Here is a 20,278-nt window from a genome sequence, read left to right as displayed (position 1 = left end):
GCTGTCAGAATTGGTCATCGTAATCGCCTGCTTGGAAGCCATCCAATGAGCTGTATGATTTGGCTCTGGAAATGTTCGACCTGTCCGAATGCCTTTCGGAACCATTTTGGACAGCCCTTATGGTTTCCGGGCATCGTAATTGGTTGTCCGGAACTAGGTACGATTCTGTCAGAAACAAGGCTCGCCGAATCCGATTTGGAGCCCTTCAGAACGAGGTCGTAATCAACCCCAATATTGTATTTAGTTGAAGCTGCTCTGTCAAATATTTCCTTTAATATTATGTTAAATATTAATTGGTGATCTGATTTGGGAAACATTTTTAATCATGTCAAAAGATGTGAATTCTGATATGAAATTATTTTTTTACCCCAACGGGCAGTCTGTATACATAAAATGTTTGTTTCAGTAACCATTCATTGTAAAACACGTTTTTATTGGTTTGTAATTTTTCTCTGATTTTGAAAAAGTTCTAAATTAGAGGAATGCATTAGTCACAACAGTGGATTTATTCTTAACTACTTTTGATCTGTCTTGCAGATAGTTATTTTCCAAGCTTAATCAATATTTGCATTTATAAGAAGGACTGGTTGAGAGAGAAACCAAATTAAAGATCTGTCCTTTGATTGCACAAAATCAGAATGTGTTTCAATCACAGTATAAAACTAAGGGCCTGATTTAGATTTCAGCGGATGAGCTCTTCTGTCACAACTGTGGCTGATATCCTGTCTGACGAAATATAAATCCCTTAGGATAATACGGGATTTATATTTCGCTGGATGGGATATCTGTCTTCATTGTGATGGAGTAACCTGTACGCAGAAATCTACATCAGAACCTAACTCTTGTAACATTTTCACCACCAATGCTAAACAATACATCTTAGAGATACAACAATCATAGGTAAATATGCAACTTGCAAGTCTCTCACTTTCATTGGTTGAATTTTTCAATTAGTCTGACTTGTACATGGAGAATATCAAGGAATGTAAGTGCCCAGTCGACAGAACAATCAGTGGTGTAACTGGAGCTTCACACCTCCTGACAGACATGTCATCATAGCAGTGTAATACAAATCTTTCTCTAGTCACTACATTAACTAATTCAAATGATAAATCCCTTAAAAGTTATTTTTACATTGAGGATGCCTTTATTTTTTTTTTCAAACAAATTTTTATTAGTTTTTCGTCACAAAGCATACATCAATTGTAACAGTTTCCACAACCCCCCAAGCGTACATAACCGGGTCCGTCCTATGGAGTTCTAGGGAGTGGACCCTAGAATGGGCATATCCAACTGGATACAAGCCAGTAAAGGGCAATCCTATCAATTCGTCCATTATGCTCAAAAGAAATACAAAAGTGAAACTGAACTCCCACCCCCCCCCCCTGGTCCCCACCATCGGTGCAATGTAACAGGACAGTCGTTGTGGGTCTGAAGCACAGGCGGTGTCAGGTAAGAGGTCATGCAGTGTACCTGTCTTTTTATAGGGGTAGCGTTCAGTTATAGTGTCAGTCTTCCTGGTCACTTCGTGTATCGTAGTCGCGTAATGTTTGCACTAGGGCAGTTTCTAAAGCCTTGTCGTTCTGTTGTCACCGCGCCAATTGAAACCTCAATGCGATCTCCCCGCCCGCCCATTTAAGGAACTCATTGCGCCATTTAACATCCGCTGGACCCGTCTGCGCCTTCCAGTGCCGTGTGATTTCGGGCTTCGCCAAGATAAGTCCCAAATATATAAATTTGCTAGTAACCTTATTCCTAGGGGTATGCGGAAACCAGTGGAGAACCCCAACAGCCATGTCAAACTGTAAATCGCGCTCTGTCACCTCGTTAAGTGTATCACCCACTTTTTTCCAATAAGAGGCTAAACCAGGGCAGGCCCATAACATGTGGGCAAGGTCCACTCCAACCTCCCCACATCTGGGGCAAGCCGCGGATTCCACAGCAAAGTACTTCCTGATCTTTCCCGGGGTCAAGTACGCCCGGTGAAGGATATAAAACTGAATTAGTTGAAATCTCTCATTGCGCGTGCTCTTCCAGGCCCGGCGCATCAGCTGCGCCCAAACTGTCTTGGGAAGTTCTTTCCCTACATCAGCTTCCCATTTACTCCTAAGCTTCTCTAGTGGGGGTAATCCCTCGTTAAGCATTCTGGTGTATAGGCACGAGACTGCCTTAACCGTGCCAGCCGCCATCATGGTATATTGGCAGGCCATTGTTGTTTTCAGTTCAGCAAGCCCCCCCCCCCCTCCAGTGTGTCTGTATTGCCCTTGTGAGCGCTGAATGCAACAGGAAGTCACCTCTGGGCAGGTCATAGCGGTCCAAGAGCGCCTGGAACGACAGTAGCGCCCCGTATTCATACAGATCACCCAAGACTTGGATCCCTGCCTCCTCCCAGCTCTTCAACCGCGACCAATCTCCGCCATGTGGCAATGCTGTCAGCATTCCCAGCGGGATTTCCGGGCCATATGGGTGTCTCACTCCCGCTCTACATTGTGTTTGGTTCCAGCACAGTTTAAGTGTGCGTTCTTCTTGCATGAGATCACTAAGGGCTAGTCTCTGTTGCATAGCTATATAGGAGAGTACATGTCAAGGTATTCCCAGACCCCGTTTATTCTCTGGTCCCCGGAACTCGCGTGCTATTTCCTGAGTATATGTTTGTAATTGAGCCGCTAAGTAATACAGCTCAAAGTCGGGGACAGCCAGCCCCCCTTCTGATTTAGGTCTCACTAGTGTTGCAAGAGCCACTCTACGTCGGCCCGTACCCCAGAGGAAAGACACTATCAATGACTTCAAGAGCCGGAAGACTGTAGCAGGGATCCACACGGGGAGCGTCCTAAAATAATACAGAAGCCGTGGGAGCGCCACCATTTTAGACATCGCTATCCGACCCGCTACCGATAATGGGAGGGTGGTCCAGAAGGACATATTACCCTTCAGTGCTCTGATACTACGAGAGATGTAGCCTTCTAAGATATCGGTTGATGTGTGATATATATAGACCCCCAGATATTTCAGACTGCTGGGTTCCCATCTAATTGCTCTTGTCGTGGTGGGCTGGGTTTCCCCCTTGCGTACGGGGAAAAAGCATGTCTTAGACCAGTTTACTCTGAGGCCAGAGATTCTACCAAAGGTGGTCAATATGTTGTTGGCTCCAACCAGTGCCTCGTCGGCGTCCTCAAGAAAGAGCAAAAGGTCATCGGTGTACAGGGAAATAAACTGTTGGCCCCGCCAAGCTCCGCAAACCCCTGTAATGAGCTCCCGTGCGGATCGACATTGCGAGGGGCTCCACCGCCAGTGCAAAGAGTAACGGGGATAAAGAGCATCCATGCCTCGTGCCCCTTTCTACCGGGTACTGTGGGGATATCAGCATGCCCGATTTGACTCTAGCTTTTGCCGAAGCATATAGCACAGAAGTCAACTGCAGGTACTCTTCACCCACCCCGTATCACCTGAGCACCTTGCAGAGGTACTCCCATTCAAGGCTGTCGAATGCCTTCTCCAGGTCGACCGACAATATCATGGGGTGGGGGGCTTCTACATGGTCCTCTTCCATAAGCCGTATCAGGCGGCGTATGTTCATTGTGGTATTGCGTTGAGGTATGTAGCCCGCTTGGTCCTCATGAACCAGTGCGGTCATGTGCTCTAACAGTCGGGATGCCAAAATGCTATTCAAGATTTTATAATCTGTTGTGAGCATCGATAGTGGTCTATAGGACGCTGTATCATTGCTCTCTTTATCGGGTTTAAGTAGAGGGATTACTAACGCTTCGCGCATAGTATGTGGTAGGCGCCCCAGTTCTTTCGCCTCTCTATTATTATTATTATATTTATTTTTGTAGAGCGCGCAGCTACCCGGAGGTTTCCCGGCGCTAAGGACATTTTGAGCGAAAATACAGTAGGGGGACAGAGGGATTATGGGAGGATTATTGATTGAACAACCATGTTTTTAGGTTCCTACGGAATTGGAGGTAGCATTTGTCCATGCGGAGCTGAATTGGGAGAGAATTCCAAAGAGAAGGGGCCAGGTATGAGAAGGAACGTCCACCCAGTCTTGCTCGGTTAATTCTGGGTACCTGAAACTTATGTTGGCTTGAGGAACGTAGGGTTCTTGAGGGGCAATATTGACGAACAAGGATGCTCAGGTAGGATGGTGCTTTGCCTGCCTTAATTCTGTGCATGAAACACAAAGCTTTAAATTTTGTGCGGCTTTCGATTCGAAGCCAGTGAAGACTCCGTAGACCAGAAGAAGTGGAAGATTTTTTGGGTAGTCTGCAGAGCAGCCTAACCGCTTCGTTTTGTACTGTTTGAAGTTCCCTTGTGACTTCTTTGCAGGCTCCCAGATACAAGATGTTGCCGTAATCCAATCTAGATGTGATTAGGGCTTGGACTACGGTTTTTTGTGTGTTCTGGGGGAGCATCCACATGATTTTCCTGAGCCACTTGACGATGGTAAAACAGGTGGCTGCAACTCTGACCGCTTGTTGTTTCATAGACATTTGGTCATCAAAAATGATGCCAAGATTGCAAGCGGTTTTGGAGGGAGAGGGTGTAGGTCCCATCTGAGGTGGCCAATGTTGGGGGCCCCATAAGGTAGTGTGTTTACCAAACAAAAGCAGTTCGGTCTTTCCTCCATTGAGTTTTAGTTTGTTATCATGCATCCATTTGGCAATGTTGTTAAGGCCGGAGCAGAGGGAAGACGGGTTAGAAAGTGCATTAGCAGAGAGTGAATAGATGAGCTGGGTGTCGTCAGCATATGAGTAAATCGTCAACCCAGATTTTTCCGCTAAAGTAGCAAGGGGACTGATATACAAATTAAATAATATGGGGCTGAGAATCGAGCCCTGGGGAACCCCAAATAGTGAGTCATGAGGTTTTGAGGAGGATGTGGAAGAGAAGACTTGGAAGGTTCTATCAGTAAGGAAACTTTTGAGCCATGCAAGGGCAGATCCAGTTATGCCACAAGTTTGCAAGGTGTTAAGGAGGATGGTGTGGGAAACCGTGTCAAACGCGGCACTGAGGTCGAGTAAGATGAGTGCCACGGTTTCCCCATTGTCAACTTGCCAGCGTATGGTCTCGGAGACCCCTAGAAGGGTTGATTCAGTTGAGACGCCTGCCCTAAATCCCGACTGGGATGTGTGAAAGAGGTTATTTGTTTCTGTAAAGTAAGTAAGTTGGGTAACAATATGTTTTTCCAAGATTTTAGAAAATAGGGGTAGAAGCGAGATTGGGCGGAAGTTAAAGGGGTCATCTGGATCCGCAGTAGCTTTCTTCAATAGAGGTGATACCATGGCATGTTTCCATGCCTTAGGGACTTTGGCTTCTCTTAGGGAGGAGTTAAGGAGCTCCAGGATGAGCGTAAGGGATGGGGTGTCGAGTGTCAGAAGGATTTGTGGGGGAAAGGGGTCCAGGGGGGAGCCGGATTTGATAGTTTTGATGATTTCACGTAATGATGACAAGTTGAGCAAATCCCAGTTGACTAGATGCTGAGGGGTGCCACCTAAAGAAGGATCCGGTCTAGCATCGTCAGAGTTAGAAATCATTTTGGGAGATTCAAGTACTATTGGAGAAGAAATTGAGTCATTGAAGTCTGCATAGATTTTATCTATTTTGTTTATAAAGAATTCTGCGAGAACATTGCACTGTGAGGAATCCAGACAAGGGGCTTTCGGTTGACAGGTAGAACCAGAGAGTTCTTGCACAATTTTAAAAAGTGCTTTGGGACGGTTTTGAGCATTCTCAATAATTGATTTGGTATATTCAGCTCTGGCTGTTTTACATTTAGCATGATATTTCGATAGGGCAGCTTTATATAATAGCTTTATTGAGGGGTCGTAGTGAGCACGCCATTGACGCTCTAAGTTCTTACAAGCAGTTGTTTCAAGTTTGATTGAGTCTGTAAACCAAGGGGCAGGGGGATGATTATTATTAATGGTGTTTTGTTGAGCGCAAGCTACCCGGAGGCCTCGTAGCGCTAGATGTGAGTTTTGTTTTTTATTTCTTTGTGGAAGGCATATATTAATGGCAGAACTAAGCCAGTTATGAATAACTGCGGCTTCCTTGATGTTTGTTATGTTAGTGAGGGGCCTGGTTTCGTCAAGGTGTGCATTCAATTGGGCAGTATCAAGTTTTTTCCAATTTCTCATTATCCTAGGTCCAGTCGGAGCATTCTGAGAGGTGACAGGTAGGGGGACAGTTATTGTAAATTCCACCAAGTAATGGTGGGACCAGGGGATAGGTACATGTGGTTTACATACAATATTATCAAGATTGAAGAAGATCGGATCAAGTAAGTTGCCGGCCTTATGGGTTGGACCAGAGTTGCAGAGGGTAAGGTTTAGTGCTGCTAGGTCAGCTATGAGGTTGGTACTGGTGTGACAGGAGATATCATTAAAGTGGATATTTAGGTCTCCGACTATCAGAAAGTTAGCAGCATCTAACAGGAACGGGGCAATGAACTCAGGAAAAGAGGTTGCCCAGGTGCTGGCTGTGCCTGGAGCACGATAAATTAAAGCACCGGATAAAGTGAAATTTGGGGATAGTAGGAGCTTGAAAGATCCAGCTTCGCAGTTTTGGATGTCAAGGTCTATCCATTTACAGGTGTATATATTTTGAAAAATAATAGCAATTCCACCTCCCTCTTTATGGAGTCTGTTTTTGCTAATGTAGGTATAGTTCGCGGGTAGAGCTGCTGCTATGTCTGGCCTGAGCTATCGTTCAACCAGGTCTCAGTAAGAAAAAGTGCAGCTGGTTGTGATGTCGTAAGTAAATCAAAAATGTCCGTTTTATGTTTTGGTAATGACCTGCAATTCAGACTAATAAAAGAGAGTTAATTTAGGGGTGGAGTAAGATTTTGTATGGGCCGTGATGGTGGAAAGTCGGCAGTTTCTATATTAATTGCGGAGGGTATGGATAGAAGGCTTAGATTGCAGTTGGTACATATGGAGGGGGTGTGCATGCAGTTAAGGACCGTGCCTTGGGAGCATTGAGGGGGAATACATGCAAGAAGAGTCTCTCTGGAGTAGGTAATGGGGGTGTTAATGGTTGTGACATAGGTTCTGGCTCCTGGTCCCGTATGGTCGCGGACGGGCGCAGACGGGCAGGACTTTGGCTTGACTTCGGCGCGACAGCGGCGAGCCCGCTGCGCGCGTACGCTGCGCGGCCGAGGACACATGGGATTATATGGATAGGGGCGGAGTCAGCTGCTAATCGCTGATTGGTTTGGGGTCAGGAAGTTGTAATCACTTCCTCCGTGGTGGGCTCTTCGCCGTCCCTACACACAAACCAAACTTTTGGCGGTGGACCGGGGACATGAACGCTGTGCAAATTAGTAAAGTGAGTGCATTCAATTGTTAAAATAGCATAATTTTCCACAAGTTAAAATCGTGTGCATTTCGTTTTTACCAGCGCTCTAGAATACGTGGTCTCCTTGCTTGTCTCTGCGCTCAATGAGTCAACAGAGCGATTGTGGGAGCGGCTTATAAGCCTGTGGGGAGTCAGCTGCTAATCGCTGATTGGTTGGGGGTCAGGAAGTTGTAATCACTTCCTCCGTGGTGGGCTCTTTGCCGTCCCTCCACACAAACCAAACTTTTGGCGGTGGACCGGGGACACGAACGCTGTGCAAATTAGTAAAGTGAGTGCATTCAATTGTTAAAATAGCATAATTTTCCACAAGTGAAAATCGTGTGCATTTCGTTTTTACCAGCGCTCTAGAATACGTGGTCTCCTTGCATGTCTCTGCGCTCAATGAGTCAACAGAGCGATTGTGGGAGCGGCTTATAAGCCTGTGGGGAGTCAGCTGCTAATCGCTGATTGGTTGGGGGTCAGGAAGTTGTAATCACTTCCTCCGTGGTGGGCTCTTCGCCGTCCCTCCACACAAACCAAACTTTTGGCGGTGGACCGGGGACATGAACGCTGTGCAAATTAGTAAAGTGAGTGCATTCAATTGTTAAAATAGCATAATTTTCCACAAGTTAAAATCGTGTGCATTTCGTTTTTACCAGCGCTCTAGAATACGTGGTCTCCTTGCTTGTCTCTGCGCTCAATGAGTCAGACTATAGACAATTAATAGACGTGGAGCTAATAGATCGACGTACTTAGCGTAAAATTCAATGGGCAGCCCGTCCAACCCCGGAGTTTTGTTGCGTGCCATCCGTTTGATGGCGCAACGGATTTCTCCCAGCTTAATATCTTTACCTAGGTTCTTCGTCTGCTCGGGTTCTAACACCGGAAAAGGGAGTGCCTCCAAAAATTCATCTATGGCCAAAGAACCAGCCTCTAGTTTACTCTCGTATAGAGTTTCGTAATAGCTTGAGAAACAATGCAGGATTTCAGGTTGGGTATATACTTCAATGCCCTCTGTCGTGCGCATGGACACGACAGGGGAGCCGCGTCTCAAGGGGTTGGCAATCCAGGCCAGCAAGGCTCCTGACTTTTCTCCCTCTGCGTGAGATCTAGTTATGTATGTTTTGTGGTCGAAGCCACAAAGCCTTTCCACCTCAACTGCTACTGCTTCTTTCGCTGCCACACTTTGTTGTTGTAGCTCCGGGTGCCCAGGTCATAAGAGCTCCATGTCCCAGAGTTTCTTGTCTGCCTTACTGAGGTCTTCCAAAAGCACCCTACGTATTCCCACCTTCTTAGCAATACAAACAAAACCCTCTAACAACGACCTTAAAAGCATCCCATTCTGTCGCCCTCTACCTAGTCATGCCATCATTCTCCGCAAAGTATTGGGTCATCCTTTCCTCTAAATCATTTTGGAAGGGCGGGTCCTCTAGCATCTCGGGGCGCAACCTCCAGGTAGGAACACAGGAGGTGCCCGGAAACCACTGCACATTAATCAGTAAAGGGTTGTGATCAGAGATCGTTCTGGTCAGATATTCAGTCTTTTCAATTGCTGGTATCAGCGTTGAGGAGCACAACAGCGCATCTAGCCTCACATGTAGCTCGTGCATTCCCGAGAAAAAGGAGTAATCTCGGCTGTGCAGATGCTGGGCGCGCAAAATGTCAATTAGACCCCACCTTGATTGCCACTCCAATCTACATTTAGCTATGCGATGCGCTGGGGAGTCTGCCAGTGGGGGATGCGATCTATCGAGGGCAACGTCTTGCACCGAATTGAAGTCGCCTCCTAACAGCAGGGGCCCTACCAAGAAGTGGGCCAGGGAGCCTGACAGTTTCGCAAGAAAGGCCAGCTGGTCCACGTTGGGTGCGTAAATGCTGCAAATGGTAATGTCTCTTCCTCCCAGTTTTCCCGCTATAGCTACAAACTGCCCCTCAGGGTCCACCACGTGTTTGGCAATTTGGAAAGGGACTCTGGCCCTGATCCAAATCAGCGCGCCCCTAGCATAAGCTGAGTATGCAGTGTTGTATATTTGGCCTCTCCATCTGCGCTGCAGCGATATTGCCTCCGCCTTTGTTAAATGCGTTTCCTGCAGTAACGCTATCTGGACCCCTCTTTGTATCAAATAGGCATGTACTTTGTGATGTCTTGTCATGGTATGTAGCCCCCTTACATTCCAGGTAATGCATTTCAAGTTAGTCAATTCACCCATTGTCCCACAATGTTCCGTGCCCGCTTCTCCACTCAATTTCCACTTGATTCAAATGTAAAAAATCCCCTGCACCGATGGTGTGCCCACCCCTCAACAAAACAACATTTCCCAATTCTTCCTCCCCCCTCCCCCAGAACAGGACCCAAAGATCGCAATCTAGTTCCCATCCAAACACTCCCAAATTAAACAGTCAAAGAAACCCAACGGTAGTCACAATGAGTATGCCTTAAGGGCAATAGGGGGGGGCCGAGTAGTAACGGGAAGCCACCTCCTACTCGAGTTTCCTGTGAGCGATCGAGCCCTATAGTAATTCGTGCAGCGCAAACCTTCTCCCTTCGCCCTTCTATACACCAGCTATCAACTCCCCCTATCAGTGCATAGTAATCCGTTCGCCACAGTTCGTTCCCCAGCCACAACAGCTCACCAAGAGTCTTCATTGCTTGTCTAATATTCCTTCAGCCGTCTCCGGGGTAACCGTGGGCAGCGGCACACTGTCAGTGTCCGAGTCCCCAGTGTCTGAGCAGTCATCGCCCTTGCCGGATTCTGTGCCCTCCGTCATGGGAGCATCTTGTGACCCCGATATACTGGACACCACTTCCAGAATACCCCGCCGCTCCGCCTCCAGCCGCGAAGGTCGCCCAAGTCCTCTACGTCTGTTACGTATCTGCCTAGATTTCCATCGCGGTTGTTCCTCAGGTACCGTTGCAGGGTGTAAGCCTAGACCGTCCTTGCCAGCTCTGTACATTTCCAGCCAGCCGCAGGCTTCATCTGTTGTGTCAAAGAATTTGGTAGTGTCGTCAACTATTATTCGGAGTCTGGCCGGGAATAATAAGGAGTATTGAATGCCCTCACTCCTCAGCTCTCGTTTGATCGCCAGGAAGGAGGTCCGTTTACGATGTGTGTCATAAGTGTAATCCGGGAAGATGTTGATCTTACTGTTTTCCAACTGGAAGGGGCCGTTCAACCTGGCATTGTGAAGCAGCTTGTCCCTGTCCCTGTAGTGCAGCAGCCGCGCAACCACTGGGCGCGGGGGGCGGCCCTGCTGTAGCGGCCGGGAAGGGACCCTATGTGCCCGCTCCAGCGTGTAAAAGGGGGATAACCCTTCCGGCGCCACCACTGTTTGGAGCCAATCTTCAAGAAAACAAACCATATCTCCTCCTTCAATTTTTTCTGGAAGGCCTACGATTCGGATGTTGTTCCGGCAATTACGCCATTCGGCGTCTTCTGCCCTCTTCTCTAGTGGGTCTATTCGGGCCAACACATCAGCCATCGTGGCCGCGAGGTCCTTCTGCGCTGGCTCCAGGGTATGCACTGTGCTTTCCATCTCTTTGACCCTGTCAAAGAGCTTGCCATGATCTGCTCTGAGCAATCCGAGCCCCGTCGCCACCTGTGCTATGTCCTGTTGGAGGGCCGCACGTGTGTCTGTTATCGCCGCCAAGATCTTGTCCAATTGGCGTTGCAGGTGTGGATCCCGTGCAGTCTCCTGGTCAGGCTGATCTCCCTTATCCGGCAATTGAGAATGCATTTATTACATCTAATCATGCATGGTTCAATTAAATGAGATGGTTATGCAAAATGCAGTGAACACCCATAAACACATGCATTTAGCATGCCCTCTCTACGTCAAAATGGATGTAAAAGGACTCCAGGAGTAAGAAATATTCAAAGCCAGAAATGGCAAAGATGTAACCCTTAAATGTGATAGTTTTCATGAGGCTTAGAGTGAGGGGTTTCTGTGGAAGAGAACAATTTCGCAAAAAAATGAATATTTCCACACTGTTTACGAATGTTGATTTTTCATCAAGTGGAAAATCTGCATTAGTAGGTTTTGGGGAGTAGACCTAGAAATGAATAAATGTCTGAGATTTCTAGGAGTACTTCAGGAATTATGGTTGCATTCCAAAAACATTGGCAATCATCTTCAAATATAGAAGAACACCTGAAGAACTAGATTGCCAGCCTTTGGCAGGGGAGCTATTTAATTCGGCCCATAATGATGCAGCTGGCCAGGACTATGAGTAGAAGGCTGCTTATCACTGCTAATGTGAGGATGAAGGATTCATAAAATCTGTGAAGGAAATAAAGTAAGGATGTTTAAATCCTAAACTGATATAGAGGGTCATTGATTAGGAGGGGAAAGCATTATTACATTGCCTTCAAATCTCACAAGACATGTTTAAAGCTTATACGGAAAAGCAAACTAGAATAAAATAGGAAACAAGTAAGGTTTGTCATTTTGAATGTCGATTTAAGTGTGGAAAGATGCTGGCTTGGAAAAAGAGTGGATCGCCATAGGAATAACATAAAATACATATTTGACAGTACTACACACTCTACTCTTAGTATGCTCCAAGATAATGGGAAGAAACAAACAAGGGCTTTGACTCACCTTCAGTAAAGCAGAGTCTATATAAAGTATATAACAACCAAAGTGCCAATACTGAAAAATTCCTGGATTGAGACATTGACATTCTCCCCCTCTCTTTTTTTCCCCCATTGTGGTTTAATGTTTGTTTTGGTTCTGTAAACGTGTGGTTGTGAGAGTTTGATATGAAGACGAGCTGAGTCAGGTTATGCAAGATATTGTGTGAATTTTATGTTCATTTTTGTCGTTCACGTCTGTCTCCTAAAACAACTTTTAGGTGTGTTTCACATATTTATAAATACATTTTTGTACTGTATTGTGTTTTGTTCAGCATTCTCTAAAAATAAATAAATATTGATGGATTAAATCCAACACACGGTTAATAATTTATTGGTTGTTAGCCTGGTGAAAAAAGTTTGGTCTGGAGTAGAACTCAGTATTGGCACTTTGGTTGTTATTTACCAAGATAATGGGAAAGCGGTTTTAATTTCTTTGAGAACTTGCATTAGGAAGAAATTACACCTGACACCACTAAGATTAGGAGCTGGTTAGAAAGCAAACTTCTGAATAAGTTAATGTAGTGTCTGGACACAACTAACTCTGATTTGGCTGTACAATCTTCTGAGAGTGAGATTTGAATGTGAATGCCTGAAGCTGGTTTCCTATGGCACCAGAGCCCTATAACCACTTGAAATGTAAATATACCTCTGGGTAAAAACAACACCCAGGGGAAAGGGGAAATGGAGAAAACAAAAGATGGCATCCTTTTTTGTCTCTTTAATATGACTGTGTCAGTTCTCCAGACTACAGGTTACTTTGGTGTTCTAGCATCATCATGCTTCTAAAGGAATACAATTTGTTTTTAAACCTGCACTTCCCAGGTATAAACATAACTATGCATGGATCTAGGTTTTATAAATGTATGGTATGTATGTTTGAACAATCACTTCCTACTTTCCCACTAGAATATAGAAGCTGGAACCCTGGGTATTCAACTTAATTCGTAAGGGAATAAGACACATACAGAAATTTGGCAAACAGATTCCCTATGAAAACTATACATCTAGAGTTTCACTATAGTACATTTGAGTTACCTTAAAATAAATACATTTCTAAGTTAGACTAGATACAAATGGAATTTAATTAATTCCTTAAATGTCTTGCATGAGTAGAAATAATATTAGTAATAATAATCCACATTTGTAAAGCGTGAACAATCACCCGTAAGGGTCTCCAGGTGCTGGGGGCCATCAGGATGATTAAGAAAGCTATTGCCCAGAGTCACATGGTGCTGGGCTAATCTGTCGCGGGCACAGGGGATCGAACCGTGATCCCAGATTTCAGCGTCAGTCACCCTGGCCGCTGCGCCACACCTCTCCCGAGCAATGTTCCATGGATCATCAGAAGAGTCTCAGCAAAAATAGTCTTTAAATTGAAATCTCTTTACTTTAGAAGTGTAATCATTACATTACACTATTTTCCTTCTTTTTTTAGAGAAAATAATCACCATCCAAAGACGTTCATGGACTCACAGCTCAGGATGGTGCGTAATTTTCCAAAAACGTTTTTTTAAGCATGCACCTTACCAACTTAAAAGACCAGTCAGCTGTTGATAACCCCTCTTGTACAATTTTGTCTCTGTAGGTCTAAAGAAAAAGGAGGAAATACAAACTATGCTACTAAGCCAGCAGCCCAGCACAGAGAATGAGAAAATTCAGGAATCAAGGCCAGTAAGGATCCAGAAGGTGGTCGCGTGACAGGACAGGAAGCACAACATTCCAAAATACAGTTAAGTCACTCTTTAATACTTTTTTATTAATTGCAGGCAACAATGGATTCCCACATGCAGCTTTTATACTGCCCCACCTGCGAACCCTAACTGCCACTAGCCGGACTTCCGAGAGGAGGTCTGATGCAGGAGGACGTTGCAACACTAGACCATGGCCTCCTCCTCAATTCTGGGTATGGCTGTATCGCGCTCCCCGAAAAAGGAGTCACAGCTGCAACTGTGCCAGTCAAGCTTTGTAAAGCAGTTCATATTGAGTCAAGAAATTAATGAAGAGGAAAAACACACAATCCTAAATTGTGGTAAAAATGGCAAAACTCTGGGACAGACAGCATTACAATTGAGCTTTATGTAAATTTAAAAGAAATAATAGTCCCAATATGGAAGAAATTATTTAATAAAATCTTGGCAGGAAACACCCCTGTACCAACCAACCGTTAGTTCAATTTTGAAACCGAACAAGCTGCCAAAACGATGTAAGCCCTGCAACTGTTAAATCTTTCCTGTGATTATGGTAAAAAGACTAGCTCAACAAATAACACAGGATGCTGCTAAGGCCTTTGATCAATTTGTTTGGATTTTTTTGGGGAGAAGTACTGAAACTTCTGAAACTGGGAGATACTTTTATGAGGTTGCACAATTGATCTATAGTTCCCCCATAGTTATGATCCGGGTTAGTGATAACTTGACTCATCAAGAGAGGACAATGAGAGGAACCACGCAGGGTTTTCCTAATCCCCCCTCTTAGTCACCCTATACATTGATCCATTTGCTCAAAGTCAAAGGGGCTTAATACGAGTCTAGCGGCTCATGGGCGCACAGCAGTGACGGTCTTCTGTGACTTATTTTGACATGGGCAGTCTGGCCACCCTGGGACTTCCAAACCGCTAGGGATCAGAGATCCTTGATGGTGGTGCAGCCCCACCAAGCATATTACGATTTTCCACATGGCAGTGCGACCACCATGAAAAGTGTGGCAGTTAGGAAACAAAGGGGGCCCCATAAGGCCTCCTTGGGCCTCTGCGCCATGTGGATGCACACAGGGGGGCACAATATGTTCCCCCTCTGCGAGCATGTACCCCAGTTCCTGCACGGCATGGACTACAGTGGTCCAAGCAGTGCAGGTACTGATTTTGACACTCCCATTGCGGTGCCGCTGAGGGAAAGCCAAAGAACTGCCCGCCAGACAGGGGAAACTCCTAATCTGGCAGCTGGATCAACCATGGGTTTGGTGGTGCAGGAGTGGGATGGTCCCGCTCCCGCACCGCCAAACTCATAGTAAGGCCCTTAGGCAGAATAGCAAAATAATATAATGGTTTCACAAAATAAATAGCCTCATATTCTGATATTACTATCATTTACATTGCTGAAGTCAACAACACCTTACCCCATCTACAACAGGAAAGATCAGCCATCGGCCACTTATTAGGTAATCAGGTGAACAATAATAAGATGGAAATAGTGGCTTGGTAGTGCAGTGGGATTGGGGTAGAGGAGAACAAGGTTATTAGATACCTGGGCATAAATGTGTTCAACAACTTGGATAAAATAACTGGAATATATTTAGAAAGCATTATTAGAAAAACAAAGTATTGCTGAAGAGATGAAACAGTCTGCCTTTGACAACAAATAGACCAGATAATATGATTAAGATGATATTTTACCAGTGGTTACCTTTGTGGTGGATATCATCCCCCTACCATTTAACAAAAAAGAGCTAAACAAATTCCAAAGAGATATAAGCTGTTTTTTCTAGTATAATAAGGGAGCCATAATTTCTTGGAAGAACATACAGAAAAAGCTAATTAAAAAGGGGCCTAGCCTCGCCAGGTCTACAGTACAATTATAGGGCCTCTCAGTTGAATAATTGTAGGATGATGATTATTTCAACACAACATTCAGGAACAATTGGAAAATGAATGGAATGCTTGACTGTGGATCTAACTAGATTTGGCTTCTTTACAAATTTGTTCCCCAGATACTTTTAACAAATTTAAGCTGTATATTCCTAAAGCTGCTGCTATCCCACATTATAGAATAGTTACCTAATTTTGGTACTCAACTGGGATCCTGTTTTAATTATAGGTTGTGTATGCCTGTAAAGAAAGACATGGTACAGAGTTGGAGTAACCTATTATGTGAAGGAAAAACTCTTACCTGGCATGCATTCTTGAAAATTGGTATAAGGCATTGTTAAATCTGAAACACTAGGAGGAACCACCTCTTTATCCTTCACACTACTGGATACTGTAAGACCAGTGTGGCGAGTATCTTTAGAAAATGCGGCAACATGGACACTAATGATATCCACAATGTTTATGGACTGTTCAGCGTTGTATCTCTTCTGTCAAGATGTGGGTAAGACGTTAACAGAAATTCTAGATAGCAACAAACAGGTAAGCCTCATCTTTATATGTATTTGTATTAAAATGAATGAATCAGATGCTAAGGCCTTGTTCTCAGACCAGAAAAAAGGTGTTTTTCTGTATGCTTTTGTAGCAAGAAGGGAAATTTACAAACAGTGGACTTAAAAAGACCTTCCTAAAATAGGAGTTTGTCTGGCTGCAATCAGACAAGTGTGTACATCGGACAGATGTAACAAAGAAAAGTTTTGGACTTGTCTTTTTGAGAGATGGTGAAGACATGAACAGGATAGGCAAGATGGTCAGATGATTACACCACCTGATCATTTACTATACATGTTCTGATACTTACGAATTGGCTAAATTTACCATGTATAAGGATGCAACCTGAATACAAATCATTCACAGGGATATCGGCACATTAGAAGTAAAAAAAAAAAAGAAAATCTGAAGTGATATGAAGACAAAAATACAGCAAAAGGATGTTCAAAACTGACATGGTAAAGACAGACTGAACAGCTTAATCCATAATTTCTTGCTAGTTTGATTATATTAAGAGAGAACCTGAATTGAATAGCAATGGGATAGAACCCTAAAAAGCCTTTCTAATATAATCAGAACTATGAAATCTGTGCTATCCCAGCCGTTCTGTTTATTTTCATGTTGATATTTCAACTGCAGAAAACAGTCAAAATGTATGTGTGAAAATCTAAGAGAAAATGAGGAATCATGAGAGGAAATAGACCCAGAATTACAGATTCTTTGGTAATTCCTAATTTGTCTGTGGTCTCTCTGAACCAATCCTTAATGCTCGGATTTTCCCCAAACCCTGATCCCTCAGTATCAGTATTTCGAAGGGGGTGGTAAATCCAAGCCATTTGTCAGGCCCTTCATAATGAGGGCCTAAGTATGTAGGAAAATACCTCTTCTGCATGATCACCCCCATTTATTTGGACTAATGCTGCTGTTTTTGTTTTACTCTGTGCACTCGGACTTTGCTAATCTGGCCCAAGTGCATGTGCTCTGACCCCTAAAACATGTTGAAATTGGCAATACTCCTATTTGCAATGTTCACTTGCCTTTAAGTCCCTAGTATATAGAGCCTTTTTAATTAAAGGTCATTTGTGGACTGCAGCACTCATTGTGCCACCCAGTACAGTGACATTGCATGCATGACTGCAGGCTCACCATTCTGGTCTGGCATGGGGAGTTTTAAAACTGCAATTTGACCTGTCAAAATAAACCACTTTGGCCAGTGCTGCCATAAATCTTTGATAAACCCAATAACATTTTTCCTTTTAAATAATAATAAGACACCCATATGTAGGCTTTATAAGCCGTAAGGTAGGGTGCAAGGTGTTTAAAAGTCGAATATATAAAACCATAATGTTACCCATGTCCTTACAGAGAAAAGCCACCAAAAGCAATTTTCACTGTAGCAAGGCTAGCTGTTCCATAGGAAAGCACAGGATTAAAATACATTTAATAATGCTAATTATGGTTAGGAAACAGCTAAGTAATCAGTTATTTCAAATCCAATTTAATGGTAAAATAAAATTTAAGATAACTAGTATTGCGAAGGTACTTTTAGAAAATTACCCTTTCCCTGCTTAAAGCAATTGGAGGCACTTTTGCATGAGCTCCAACTGTCACCTGGCATCTGAATAGCCCCCTTTATAAAGTGTAAAAATTGCTACAAGAGCAGGGCAAAAGCCTTGAGTGTGGGAAGCTCTGGTTCTGTTCATCTGCATGAAGACCTTCTGGGGTATGCCCAGGAAATGTATTAACTTCTAGGAGTCCAAGCCTGCCACAGGCAAATGTCAGTTGACACTTGGGCTGGGACTTTTTTTTTACCCCAGTCATGCAAGTATGAATCCAAGTAGAAGAGGAGCGGCACCCTGGAATGGTTTGAAGAGACCACAGTGGAGGAGGTGTTGGTCATTTCCCTAACCACACCTCTCTAGGTGGACACTCGGGCGCTGCACAAGGTAAAGGGGTTTCACCAACTTGGATTTGCCAGAGAGAAGCAATGTGGGATTGTTTACAGTAGGGTACACAGGAAATGCCGCAACAGTGGGTAGGGAGACCACTGGAACATTTTTACTATTGATTGAGGAGGACCCAGCATTTACCTCCACACACAGGCTAGTGATAGGTATAAATGTGGCACCCTTGAGGCACCATATTCAGATCACTGCTGGACTTATGGAAGACAAAGGTTTCCTCAGCAGAAAATCCTTTTCAGTAGAACATCGCAGAGAGGGTATCTGACTTCATGGTGCCTTGTTCGGCTACAACTTGCAACCTTGACCTGCTACAGGAATCCACACTTCGAAAAAGTGACTTTTATCTGAACAGAGAAATATCTACACAGGGCACAGGTACTAAAGGTATCTGGCTGGTGAGGGGTCTGCTTTGGGCCCAAATTTAGAATTTCTTCTGCTGTGAGCCTTACTGACAATTTGCCACACTATACAACCTTCCATTTGACTTCTGTCTTTGCACAGCAAATATGACAAGATAAAAACAAAATGTAAAGACATATTTCTTGCTCATTCACTTTCTGAACTTCAACATGGGTATTTTTGGGCTGCTCCAGCACCCCTCTCTACGCCCCACTAATTCCAGGGCCAATTTCTTAACTATATTTGGTACTTCTACATGGTTTACATGTGTTCTTAAGTTACACCTGTATGATCTGTGCCATTGCTACATTACTGAAATCTTTACTGGAGCTAACAAGATAGTACCATTATTACTTGTGGTGGAACTCAGCTACCTCATCTATTAATCCACTTTCTCAAAATAGGAAATTATTCAGGATCAAAAAAGAAATGCTGGACAATTCTTGTGTGTTTGATGCATAGGAGGTCACAGTTACAGAGACAGCCCCACAAAACTAGATGATAAATGTTGTCTTTCAAATGTGAAGTCAATTATTAGTGTTATTAAGTTGTATAATACCTCTTTTTTTCCTAATGTCAACCTGCTTTTGTGTTTACACATAACTGCATGTTCCCATATTTGTGTAGCTGAGTGGTTGAAATTTTGATATGACTTCATGAAGTTTTATATTTATGGCCATATTGATGCCTTTGATTTCTCCTTTCAAACCAGTTACATAAACCAGAACCACAGTCCTAGTCAGGGTGAACCACACAAGTCACTAACTTAACCTGTCCTTAACCCTCAGGTAGTCTGGCACAAACTCAGTCATGCTTAACTTAGAGGCAATGTGCAACGTATTTATACAGTACACAAACAGTAATAAAGTGAAAACATGACACAGGACAAATAGCAAACCAGTGCAGAAAAATAAAATGCAATTAATTAATGAATTAATTAATTTGAGACTAAACTAACAAAAATCCAGTGAATAGAACTGGATATTGAATTTGAAAGGTTTAGATTAAAGTAACACCAAAGGCACAAGGTGCCAACTGAGGGTATCTGGTCATACTGGACCAGGACCAAGTCACACATTCATGCTGACTGTGATGGAGCACAAGGCAGGCTCAGGACCAAGATTAGCCTTCTGAGAGTTGTACCAAATGTTATTGGTGTTTGCGCAGCATTGCTTTGCAAGACTTTATTCTGGTGTCCATTTTGGTGAAGCTGTGTGATGAGGCTTTGCATTGCTTGGCGTCGGTTCCGATGAAACCTTCAGCTGTAAGGTGAGGCTTTGCAGGGATTTGCGTCACTCAACATTGGTTCCAATTAAGCTTTCAGTTGTGCGGAGTGGTTTTGCGGAGCTTCTCAATTCTTTACTCTGGATTTTATGGCACCTTGAGTTTGGCTAGGAGGAGACCAGGACTTGTGGATGCACCTCTTGGGGATCAGACACTCACTCCAGCAGAGGCCAGCAGGACTCGGGCTGAACCAATAACAGGTCCAACACAGCAGGTCATCTGGAAAGTTGCATGGGTGACTCTAGAGCTTGTTGTGTCTCTGTAGCTCAGAACACGAGGTCAGCAAGCTGACCCGTGGAACCACTCAGCCTGGGATCAAGGGAGAAGACCCAATCCAACTTCTCAGAGTGCAGGGCAGGCCTCAAGGGGCAGGGCAGTCTTCTGGCTCTAGAAGAGTCCTTCTTCTGTAGTGGCCATAGGTCAATGAGTGTATTAAAGAGATGGTCTGAGGGTCCAATATTTATAACTGCCAGCTTTGAAGAGACCTTTAGATGTCTTCCCACATCTGGACATTCTTTTCCCTGCCC

Source organism: Lissotriton helveticus, chromosome 10, assembly GCF_964261635.1.
Source record: "Lissotriton helveticus chromosome 10, aLisHel1.1, whole genome shotgun sequence".
NCBI classification, from domain to species: domain Eukaryota; kingdom Metazoa; phylum Chordata; class Amphibia; order Caudata; family Salamandridae; genus Lissotriton; species Lissotriton helveticus.
The sequence above is the reverse complement of the archived record's forward strand: the minus strand, read 5'-3'. Positions refer to the sequence as shown.